This window comes from Schistocerca cancellata, chromosome 2 (genome assembly GCF_023864275.1).
Source record: "Schistocerca cancellata isolate TAMUIC-IGC-003103 chromosome 2, iqSchCanc2.1, whole genome shotgun sequence".
Classification (NCBI taxonomy): Eukaryota; Metazoa; Arthropoda; class Insecta; order Orthoptera; family Acrididae; genus Schistocerca; species Schistocerca cancellata.
This window is the reverse complement of record NC_064627.1, coordinates 994,333,609-994,346,863: the sequence shown is the minus strand read 5'-3', so window position 1 is coordinate 994,346,863 and position 13,255 is coordinate 994,333,609.

The window sequence follows — 13,255 nt, the reverse complement described above, 5'->3', positions numbered from 1 at the left end:
AACAGAAGCATAGAAAAAGGTGAACAACATAGGTTGAAAAGCGAGAGAAAAACCTTTGATGGACAAACGAATATTCGGAACTGAGTCATAAGAGTAAATCAATTAATATATAGGAAGATTTGAAGGCCCTCTTGATTGTAATGGTCTCATGAGCATAGAATATAAACTGAGAATAAATGGAAGTAAAATGTTAGCAGTAGAAATGACATTAGTGATAAATTTAACATCAAAATTAAGGACCCCACAGTGAAAGAGGTAAAAGAATTCTACTAACTCGAAGCAAAATAGCATATGAGGAACAGTGTAAAGAGGGCATAAAAAGTACCACAGGAAAAGAGGGGACTCCTGACTAAAAGCATGTTACTAGTAACAAACTCCAACCATAATATAAGTAGCAAAAATCTCAGAATGTCAGTTTGGAGCACAACAACGTATGGAAGAGAACCATGGACTAAAGGAAAACTGGAAAAGGAATTGAAGCATGTGGTACTATACTAATATGTTTAAAAATAGTTGGACTGATAAGCCAAGAAACGAGGATGTTCCCATCATGATTGACGAGGAGGGATTCATTGACAAGAAGAAGGAACAAGAAGACAGGACATGTTAAGACTTCAGCGAATAACTTCAGTGGTAATGTAAGAGTTCGTTAACAGTAAAAACTGTAGAGGAAGACAAATATTGACACATTAAAAAAAGGAAACTGTTTTCAGAGGCCCTGGCAGGCTCATTGTTACCGACCGATTAACCTGTTATCCTTTGCCAGTGGCACCATTGGATGTAGTATGGAGGGTCAGGGGTCAGCACACTCTTGTCCCGGACTGTACTCCATCCCAGTCCTCCCACCAAAGAAAAAATTTGCTGGCAGCACCAAGAAGCGAACTCAGGTCCTCTGCATGGCATTTACCATGCTCATCATTCAGCTACAGAAGTGAACAAATAATTGAGAATATTGAGTGCACGTGTTACTCACAGATGAAGATGTAGGCACGTAAGAGGAATTTCTTGTGGGCCACACTAAAGCCGACACAAAACTGAAAAAAGAAACCAACGGCCGGTGCACCAGAGGAGAATTACAGAATTGCAGCTGGTTAACTTATTTTAGCAGGCGTAATGGAAAGCAACGTGATGATTGTTACCATTAACCGTAATTATATAGATCATCACCCTGCAGTCACCAGTTTGAATCTGGGAAACATGGGAGAAGATGTGTACTTCGTAATTACCAAGCTCTATGTCAGCGCCCTAGTTAAATTCCAAAACAAGAAGTAGTAATCATTCGTACAGCATTGTCACCTATGGGAGGGTCACGGCACGATATCTCGACACAACGTTAGATCGCCGACTGGATGTGCGGAAGAAACCCAAGAAACGACTCCACAAGCTGTACCCCTTACTGAACCCGGCTTCTACCCTTGATTGGGTATCACGTTATATAAGGCGCTGCTCCGCCCTGCTCTCGAATATGCCGCTGTTGTCTGGGATCAGACCGCAGAAATGCATCCGAAGTATCTCCAAACAGTGCGAAATGGTGCGCTTCGCTTCGCTCTGCATTTCCCACGAGATTTACCAAGAGATCCGCTACGCGACATGGCAGAAATCCAACGTTTCTGGAACTAGTTTGGGGTGACTGTCCGCTCCTTCTACGATGAAACGAAGCGACCACACAACAGGAATATTCAGATGCTGGGCCAGAAAGTACAGAGCAGCATCACTACCAGACAACCGCACCAACACGTTGCGTAGGCAGACCGTATTTCACCAGTCACTCAATGACACCCAAAGTGAATTACAATGGCATCGATCAACGAATGGGTCGCAAGACATACAAATGTTGAAAACACCACATTTAGAGACTTAATCCACCTCTGTTAAGATCCACAAAAGGAGACGAAGAAGAAGAATCCCAAGGGAATGCAATCGGAAAACAAAGGAAGTAGGTTACAGTACGCTTGTTCGCCCACTGCTTGAATACTGCTCAGCACTGTGGGATCCGTACGTTAGGGTTGATAGAAGAGATAGAGAAGATCCAAAGGAGAACAGCGCGCTTCGTTACAGGATCATTTAGTAATCTCGAAAGCGTTACGGAGATGATAGATAAACTCCAGTGGAAGACTCTGCAGGAGAGACGCTCAGTAGCTCGGTACGGGCTTTTGTTGAAGTTTCGAGAACATACCTTCACCGAGGATTCAAGCAGTATATTGCTCCCTCCTACGTATATCTAGCGAATAGACCATGAGGATAAAATCAGAGAGATTGGAGCCCACACAGAGGCATACCGACAACCCTTCTTTCCACGAACAATGCGAGACTGGAATAGAAGGGAGAACAGATAGAGGTACTCAAGGTACCCTCCGCCACACACTGTCAGGTGGCTTGCGGAGTATGGATGTAGATGTAGATGTAGATGTAATGAAGAAGAAGACTGAAGATAGATGTACTAAGAGGAAAAAACGGGAAAAACTCTGTCTCTTAAAAGGAAATAAAAAGGTTACAGTTAATTTTCTATTTAACGTGTCCGGTGATGGAGAATTTGTTTGGTTATAAGGGCACAGGAGAATATTAGTCACGGGCTTGTTGGAGGAATTGTAAGGAACCCCAGGATATCGTACAACAGAATAGCCGAGCAAGGATTTTAAAACTGTGCTTCCAGAACACATACCCAGTCTCTCTACCTCTCTCTCACCCACTGAGAACAATGGACGTGGTGCAAGTCTATGTGCCATTCGGACTGAATATTTCTGAAAGGATATCTGGTAGGTGGAGGGGAAGTTTCGTATTCAATGGATCCGTCAGAAATGAAACGGCGCTCTCTTGTTTTCCTCTATGTAAGTGAAATAATAATCAACCGGATATGAGAGTAGCGATGAAAAAAGGTCGATACAGATGCAGCGTCACGTACTGCGCATTCGTGGCAGGAATTCAGGCAGTGAGCCGCGTCTGCACCCTGGCGGAATACTGCAGCCGGCATAGGCCATTCGCCACCAGGAGCCGATATGACAGGGCATCCATGATTTACTGTAATCTCCTGATCCTTGTTGCACAGGTACTGCTTCAAAAATGAAGCGTTTTACTGGGAATGAAAAGAAGCTCTAGGCGTTCTAACGTACTGTGACTCTTTTCCATTCATTGTAACTAGTTACACTACAAAAATCTAAGCACTTCACGAATCTTCTGTAATAGATTTAAAGTAACGATCTATCCTTCAGCTCAAGGGACCACTAAATATTATATAAAATTTGCAGTGATACATGTACAAGCAGTTAAAACTCTTTGTACTCCAATACTTTTGACAACTTATCCGATTTAGTTTTGTCTCATTTCAGCTAAGTTAACGGCTTCATTCTAGAAAATATCTATGATACGCATTCATTATCCACCGATGATACAGTCGATCTCATTCCAGTTAAGCGCAGGAAGCTTGGTAACAACATGGCAATTGGAAACTTTGTATTGAATAGGTAACTCACTTGTGTCCGCAATTAGTCGTTGTATTTAAGCTCTTGTCCGCTGAAATGTAATTACGTATGTCAATAGCCTGAAAATGTTCCTGTACACTACATCGATTAGACGCTGTCGACGTTAGCTGTTGGTAAGCATAGGCTGAAATTTAATAGAGAGGGTGTTACATCAATTTTGAGTCGCATGAACGTGTAGAAAGAAAAAATCTTTGTTTTACTTCTTCAAAGACACATGAAAAATCATTTAGCAGTAGGCAAACGCATTATTAAACCTCGTATTCCATTCTCCGTTTATGATTGTGCAGTTAGCAAAATATTATCTTCAGTTTCTCCAACTGAGAATTTTGTACCTGGTAAAATATTCTTTCTGCCGAAAGAGTACATAGCACTGCATTCACATTCAGTTTTAAAGCCAGTCTCCTGCTTGTTACATTCAAATCAATTGTTGAAACTTTGTTTCTTTCCAGACCGCGGAAATTATCCATGCTCCAGAGAGTTCACATGTAACTTCCGGCGCTGTGATCTCACGGTCAGATACCACAAAAACTCTAGTAACAGTGCCGAAGGGACAACTTCATTAATTAACACGAACACAAAATTTAATTCAACCTTTCTCTGGGAAAATACCGTTTCATCTGTCTGCAAATGCGACCAGAAAAACATTTTTTCGCTATCGTCAGAATACTCTGTCTCTGAATTTTGAAGCCCGCTACGGATACATATGACTTTCGTGAACTAAGATCTCTTTAACATAGAATTCTAAACTTCATCCAATATATAGATGTTAATAAGAGAGCCTCGTATTATTTTCGACATTACATGACCAAGAGAAATGAGCTGAATGATAAAGTAGCAAATGCAACAGTCCTTAAGGACCTCCTCTGGTAATGACCTAGACATGAGTATGTATGGGTGCAAATCAGCAGTTCTAAGTTACACTACTGGCCATTACAATTGCTACACCACGAAGATGACGTGTTACAGACGCGAAATTTAACCGACAGGAAAACGATGCTGTGATATGCAAATGATTAGCTTTTGCATAGCATTCACAGAAGGTTGGCGCCGGTGGCGACACCTACAACGTGCTGAGATGAGGAAAGTTTCCAACCGATTTCTCATACACAAACAGCAGTTGTCCGGCGTTCCCTGGTGAAATGTTGTTGTGATGCCTTGTGTAAGGAGGAGAAATGCGTACCATCACGTTTCCGACTTTGATAAAGGTCGGATTGTAGCCTATAGCGATTGCGGTTTATCGTATCGCGACATTGCTGCCCACGTTGGTCGAGATCCAATGACTGTTAGCAGAATATGGAATCGGAACGCCGTGCTGGATCCCAACGGTCTCGTATCACTGGCAATCGAGATGATAGGCATCTTATCCACATGGCTGTAACGGATTGTGCAGCCACGTCTCGATCCCTGAGTGAACAGATGGGGACGTTTGAAAGACAACAACCATCTGCACGAACAGTTCGACGGCCTTTGCAGCAGCACGGACTATCAGCTCGGAGACCATGGCTGCGGTTACCCTTGACGCTGCATCACAGACAGGAGCGCCTGCGATGGTGTACTCGACGACGAAAGTAAGTGCAAGAATGGCAAAACGTCATTTTTCGGATGAATCCAGGTGCTGTTTACAGCATCATGATGGCCGCATCCGTGTTTGGCGACATCGTGGTGTACGCAGATTGGAAGCGTGTATTTGTGATCGCCATACTGGCGTATCACCCGGCGCGATGGTATGGGGTGCCATTGGTTACACGTCTGGGTCACCTCTTGTTCGCATTGACGGCACTTCGATCAGTGGAGGTTACATTTCAGATGTGTTACGACCCGTGGCTATACACTTCACTCAATCCCTGCGAAACCCTATATTTTAGCAGGATAATGCACGACCGTATGTTGCAGGTCCTGTACGGGCCTTTCTGGATACGGAAAATGTTCGACTGCTGCCCTGGCCAGCACATTCTCCAGATCTCTCATCAATTGAAAACGTCTGGTCAATGGTGGCCGAGCAACTGGCTCGTCACAATAGGCCAGTCACTACTCTTGATGAACTGTGGTATCGTGTTGAAGCTGCATGGACAGCTGTACCTGTACATGCCATCCAAGCTCTGTTTGACTGTATGCCCAGGAGTATCAAGGCCGTTATTACGGCCAGAGGTGGTTGTTCTAGGTACTGATTTCTCAGGATCTATGCACCCAAACTGCGTGAAAATGTAATCACATGTCAGTTGTAGTACAATATATTTGTCCAATGAATACCCATTTATCACCTGAATTTCTTCTTGGTGCAGCTATTTTAATGGCCAGTAGTGTATTTAAATTATGAATATTGCAAGCTGTAAGCCCGAGATAAGCCAATGAAAACGTGAAATGCTGGCACATTAACAACCGGCCTTACCGCCAGAATGGTGAATGCAAGCATGCAAACGAGCATGCCTTGTATAGGTACCGGATGTCGGGTTGTGGTGTGGAGTTACGTAATTGTTGCCCTTGGTCGATCAATACAAAGAGGGTTCGTGGATGGCTCTGGAATTGTCGTCAGATGATGTCTCATATGTGTTCGATTGGAGACAGATCTTGTGATCGAGCAGGGCAAAGTAACACGTCGATACTCTGCACAGGATTTTGCGTTACAACAGCTGCATGTGGGCGAGCGTTATCCTGTTACGAAACACCCCTTGGAATGCTGTTCATGAATGGTAGCACAAGATGTCGAATCACCAGACTGACGTACAGATTTTCAGTCATACGAAATTGCTCCCCATAGTATCACTCCAGGTGGAGGTCCAGTGCATCTACCATGCAGGCAAATCAATTTCAGAAGTGTAAGTGAGTCTGACGATTCGACGTGCTATGCTGCCATTGATGAACAGCATTCCAGGGGGTATTTACGAACAGGATGCGCTCGCCCATTTACCACTGTAGTAACCCAATATGCTCTACGCAAGTCGGCATGTTGCCTTGGCCTGCGCGATCACCAGTTCTGTCTCCAATCGAGCACATATTGAACAGCATCGCACGGCAACTCTAGCTTTATCCACAAACAGCATTAACCGTCCATGTACTGACCAACCACGTGCCACACACATGGAACTCCATCCCACAAACTGGCATCCGGCACCTGTAGAACAGTATGCATGCACGTTTGGATGCTTCCATTCTACAATTCTGGCGGTTATACCGGTTACTAATGTATCATAATTCCACATGTGCAAAGGCTTGTCTCGCGCTTACATTAACCTGTGATCTTGCTATATTAATAACTGGCATCAGTTACCTAGACAAACGTTTTCCAGAACTTTCATTACTGTACATTAATTAATTTTTGTGTTGTTATTTTTTTTTCAGTCAGTCTAGTAAGAGAACTGAGCCGTGGCAGGCTCGTGTTATGCTTGACATTAAACCTTGGACACTATTCTGTGATTAGTCTCCCGCTGTTATCGCGATTATACTGTTGTCCTCTCCCACCATGAGTCGCAGCAGCAGTGTGTATCAATAATCGCACCCTTGTATTGTCTTTAGCCTCGCGCCTATAGTTTCCAGCTGTGCCGTGTGCGGGCACTTTGTCAGTTGGAGTGGAGCAGCGAGGAAGTCTCTGTGGTGCGTCTGTGGCCAGGGCTGCGTCCACGTGCGGTCAGAGTGTGAGGGGCTGTTCCCATTGCTACGAGGTCCGTGGCTCACTGATCCCGGACACGAAAGTTGAGTCTTTACTTAATCTACCAGCCAGCCCCAACTGTTCACATTGCGTCGTTTGAATTTCGTTGAGGGCTGTTGGGACATTCCCGCAATCAACAACATGTGTTTTCAAGTTGCGAAATTCTAGGCACCCTCTGTAGTTTGACAGATTGTGTGGTATACACCACTTCTAACAAACACCGAACAACGCGCTCCAGTACGCGGCCGCCAAATACATCGCTGGCCGCACTTCTCTGGGCGGCCCGCTGCTTCCATCGCTGGCCGTCTTCACACGCACGCTCCCTTACGTGGCCGAGAAATACATCGCTGGCCGCACTTCTCCGGGCGGCTCGCGGCTACCATCGCTGGCCGCCTTCGCGCGCGCGCGTTTGTCAGCACACAGCAATTGGCTACGCCAGGAAACATTGCGATTGGTTTTCCCTGGAAAACAGCGACCCCAGCCGACGGCTCCATTAACTAGCAAGCCTTATATAAATCCGGATGCCGCCGCAAATGACAGTTCTCATCGGGAAGTGCAGTACGCCGTGTTCCAGCTGCTTGTGGATGACTCGCCGCACCACTCGAGGGTACCTGGCTGCTCGGCGGAAAAATCTTGCGAATTCACTTGGAGAGACTGAACTTCACTGGACTTGGGAATAATTACGGAACGTGCACCCCACCATGCACATTCGGGCATTGGTATAACCAAACTTTAATTCTGCATTACTTCTGAGTGTGAGCCTGGGTAGACGCTTGGCTAACATAATTGTTAAAAAGTTACCTGTGATTTAATAAACCAGACTGAAGAGGTTATTGTGTCATTCCTGGTTATAACAGATTGTATGTAGGCTGTTTAGGTTTTTATATTGGTAACGGCACGTAGCGCTCTGTATGAAAATCACTGGCTGTGCTGTGTGCAGTCTGTGGCTGGTTGGCATTGTTGTAATATTCGCTATTCTAGTGTTGGGCAGTTGGAGGTGAGCCGCCAGCAGTGGTGGATGTGGGGAGAGAGATGGCAGAGTTTTGAGAGCGGATGATCTGGACATGTGTTCGTCAGAGACAGTAAATTTGTAAGACTGGATATCATGAACTGATATATATATTATGACTTTTGAACACTATTAAGGTAAATACATTGTTTGTCTTCTATCAAAATCTTTCATTTGCTAACTATGCCTGTCACTAGTTAGTGACTTCAGTAGTTGGAATCTTTTATTTAGCGGACAGTATTGGCGCTCGCTGTATTGCAGTAGTTCGAGTAACGAAGATTTTTGTGAGGTAAGTGATTCATGAAAGGTATAGGTTATTGTTACTCAGGGCCATTCTTTTGTACGGATTATTGAAAGTCAGATTGCATTGCGCTAAAAATATTGTGTGTCAGTTCAGTGATGATCAGAATAAGTAAAGAGAGAAATGTCTGAGTACGTTCAGTTTTGCTCAGCTGTTTGAAAATCAAATAACGTAAGGGGTTTACTAGCACAGTAATTCAATAATTTTTCCAAGGGGGCGTTTCAAGATGAATGTGTAATTTGCTGTGGACGCCAATACCTTCTGCGTTGTTCCATAGAACTCCCTGTTGTGTGCTGGTCAGGTGGAGTGGAAGTTATCCTGTCGCTTGGTCCATTGACTGACTGTCTGTCGGTTGGGTGGCCCTCGGATTGAGAATTGTTGGGCCGATTGCCTCCCTCAACTAAGTGAGCATTAGAGTTTGAATTCCATGCCGACTCTTGGAAACTTGTGAGCGCCGTTTGATGTGCTGCCTTTTCTTATTTGTGCTTGTTGTTTGTTTATGTGTGGCTTCTTGCCGATTTCAAATTAAAGTTGTTGTGCCTTTAAGGCGTGAGATTGAATGGCGCATTTAGCCTGGAATTCAGTTCTAAAATTAATGTTCGGCTTGCTCTGTTTTTAACGTTTTCTTTACTTTTGTATTGTTTGTCAAATTAATAAAGTAGTATGTTCGAGTGCAACTGACAGCCACTCATTTTGTCCCCTCTCCAAAAATTAAACTATCTGTCCTTCCCTGCAGGTATAGCAGGACACATAATGGAGATAAAAAGAGTGGGTCAAGTGTGTGTCAGTGTTGTATGTATCAGTGTGAGAACTGATTGTCTTTGAGTTGTTACGGTTGTTTTTGGAAATATTAGTATCAGACACGACACATTGTCCACATCTCATCAATAGTGTGACAGAGGTGGAGAATTGTGATGGAGTTAGAAGAGCAGGAGGGTGATGCTGTCGATTCCCATGCGTAGAGCGGTTCACCGGAAAAGGTGGAGACATGGTGTCACACTGAGTTCACATTTTGGCGGACGGCCGTTCAATCCAGCACTTGTGATGCATCTCAAATGAGATCGTCATCAGTGGAATGCTAAAGCCTAATCATCCTTCCCTTTTTTTCTCGCTGTAAGGAAATAATTAGTTCAAAATGGTTCAAATGGCACTGAGCACTATGGGACGTAACTTCTGAGGTCATCAGACCCCTAGAACTTAGAACTACTTAAACCTAACTAACCTAAGGACATCACACACATCCATGCCCGAGGCAGGATTCGAACCTGCAATCGTAGCTGTCAAATAATTAGTATTGGCACCCAGTGTGGGTGGTGGTGAAAGCTAGTTAGAAAGTTAAGATACTGAAAATGCCTGCTTTATGGTGCTACATTAACGTATTCAATCTACCAGAGATATTCGTAAAGTATCGTCCGATCTGAGGCGAAATGGAAACCACAGTGAAAAATCCGATGAAGCTTTGCACACAGATGTGTTGGGCAATTTCTCTAGTGTATCCGTCCATAGCCTCATCGTTCTTTTCAGTTCTGAGCACACAGTGAGAACGTAAAGAAGCCTAGAAAACAGTGTGTCGCGCCAAGCATGATGATGAGATCTGGTTTGTGGGGCGCTTAACTCCACAGTGATCAGCGTCCGTACAAAGTCCCACTCTTTACACAGTCCAATCTAGTCACTTCCATGACGATGATGAAACGATGAGAAAAACACAAACAACCAGTCCCCAGGCAGAGAAAATCCCCAACCTGGTGGGAAATCGAACTGGGACTCCATGATCCAGAGCCAGCAACGCTATCCACTAGACCACAAGCTGTGGACCTGAGAAGTATGAGGTCCTGGTGAGAGTTTTCGCCTGATGTTATGCAGCCCACTTAACATAAATGTCTTGCGTTTTCTTCTTCATGACATTTCTCAGCTGCACCCTGCAGGGGCAATAAGGATGCTCCCGTAGCGTTTTCAGTGGAAAGTGTTTGATCACCCACAATACGACCCGTAATTGGCTCCCTCCATTTTTTTATCTCAGCTCACGTGAACAGCTGGATATGAAAACAATATTTTGGCACAGGCAACAGGCTGTAGAAAAGCATAGAGAAATGGTGGAAACCACAGGTGGCTGCCTTCTATGACGAGGGTATTGGAATGTTGGTACAACGTTGCGACAGAAGTGTAAGTCAGAGCAGCGTCCATGCAGAAAAGGAACTGAAAGCTGTAGCTAAATGTTCAAATAAAACATTTTCCATTTTAACTGTGGTTTCCGTTTTGAGAGCGATCTGACCTTACTTTCCGAATAGCGCCTGTACATTGAAGCCTAAGCAAGCAAATGGAGCCTCAGCTTGAGCCGTCGTAACGAGAGGAGGGTCCGCTAAGCTGCGTAGCGGACGGCCGTCTGCAGACCCTCCCCGTTCGCCTGGCGGTGCCCTTTGAAGTGCCGCCTTAAGCCGCGTGAGGCTAATTACGCGGGCCTCGCCTTTCTCCTCGGCGCCTTAATCCCGCTGGTGGGCGGCTGCGGCACGGACGGTCTGTCACACGCCGCGGTCCGCGAGCCGCCGTCTCGTCGGGCGTGTGGAGGTCCCAGGGGACGTCGCCGCAGCTGGCTGGGGTCACGAACGGCGGCGGTCCAGCTTAGGCTCCTTCCGCGCACCTCACGTCACGCACTCTCCCGTGGCGAATGCGCGTTTTATTCTGAGCGCACTGCTGTAAACATCGTAGCCACTTCGAGCACTGAGCTATTTAGTGACATTGTATTCCATTTGTTGCTATTTCTCACTGCTAATGATGGCTGCTGTTGTTGTTGTTGTGGTCTTCAGTCCTGAGACTGGTTTGATGCAGCTCTCCATGCTACTCTAGCCTGTGCAAGCCTCTTCATCTCCGAGTACCTACTGCAGCCTACATCCTTCTGAATCTATTTAGTGGATTCACCTCTTGGTCTCCCTCTACGATTTTTACCCTCCACGCTGCCCTCCAGTACTAAACTGGTGATACCTTGATGACTCAGAACATGTCCCTTCTTCTAGTCAAGTTGTGCCACAAAATCCTCTTCTCTCCAATTCTATTCAATACCTCTCATTAGTTATGTGATCTACCCATCCAATCTTCAGCATTCTTCTGTAGCACCACATTTCGAAAGCTTATATTCTCTTCTTGTCTAAACTATTTATCGTCCATGTTTCACTTCCATACATGGCTACACTCCATACAAATACTTTCAGAAACGATTTCCTGACACTTAAATCTACACTCGATGTTAACAAATTTTTCTTCTTCAGAAACGCTTTACTTGCCCTTGCCAGTCTACATTTGATATCCTCTCTACTTCGACCATCATCAGTTATTTTGCTCCCCAAATAGCAAAACTCCTTTATTACCTTAAGTGTCTCATTTCCTAATCTAATTCCCTCAACATCACCTGACTTAATTCGACTACATTCCATTACCCTCATTTTGCTTTTGTTGATGTTCATCTTATACCCTCCTTTCAAGACACTGTCCATTCCGTTCAACTGCTCTTCCAAGTCCTTTGCTGTCTCTGACAGAATTAAAATGTCATCGGCGAACCTCAAAGTTTTTATTTCTATTCCATGGATTTTAATACCTGCTCCGAACTTTTCTTTCGTTTCCTTTACTGCTTGCTCAATATACATATTGAATAGCAACGGGGATAGGCTACAACCCTGTCTCACTCCCCTCCCAACCACTGCTTCCCTTTCATACCCCTCGACTCGTATAACTGCCATCTGCTTTCTGTACAAATTGTATATAGCCTTTCACTCCCTGTATTTTACCCCTGACACCTTTAGAATTTGAAAGAGAGTATTCCAGTCAACGTTGTCAAAAGCTTTCTCTCAGTCTACAAATGCTAGAAACGTAGGTTTGCCTTTCCTTTATCTTTCTTCTAAGATAAGTCGTACGGTCAGTATTGCCTCACGTGTTCCCACATTTCTACGGAATCCAAACTGATCTTCCCAGAGGTCAGCTTCTACCAATTTTTCCATTCGTCTGTAAAGAAGTCGCGTTAGTATTTTGCAGCTGTGGCTTATTCAACCGATAGTTCGGTAATTTTCACATCTGTCAACACCTGCTTTCTTTGGGATTGGAATTATTATATTCATCTTGAAGTCTGCTGGAATTTCGCCTGTCTCATACATCCTGCTCACCAGATGGTAGAGTTTTGTCAGGACTGGCTCTCCCAAGGCTGTCAGTAGTTCTAATGGAATGTTGTCTACTCCTGGGGCCTTGTTTCGACTCAGGTCTTTCAGTGCTCTGTCAAACTCTTCACGCAGTATCCTATCTCCCATTTCATCTTCATCTACGTCCTCTTCCATTTCCATAATATTGTCCTCAAGAACATCGCCCCTATTTTCCCTTCTTTGCTTAGAACTGGGTTTCCATCTGAGCTCTTGATATTCATGCAAGTGGTTCTCTTTTCTCCAAAGGTCTCTTTAATGATGGTGGAAAGCAAAAAATTCTACATTAGCAAGGGAGAGACATAATTTCCAGGATGCACACTTTCTCTAAGCACGAAGTTCCTCCATGTGCGTTCCACAGCAGTCGCTTAGAATTGGCAGTGCCGCAATCTCCGTCCGTGCCTCGAACTTCGCGGACTGCCATCGTTCGTGAATAAGATTATGGCTGTGCCGCTGATGGCTGATGTCGCTTCAGCTGTGGTATCATAGATCGATGCCACCCCCAGTGGCGTCACAGTTGACGACGGAAACACACGTTTCCGACAGGCGCCAATAGCGGTCGCGTGGGGTCCCCGCGGATCCAATGATTTTCGTCTGCTCAGCCACGCCTTCGGCGGCTCCGACTACAAGCGCCGCCTG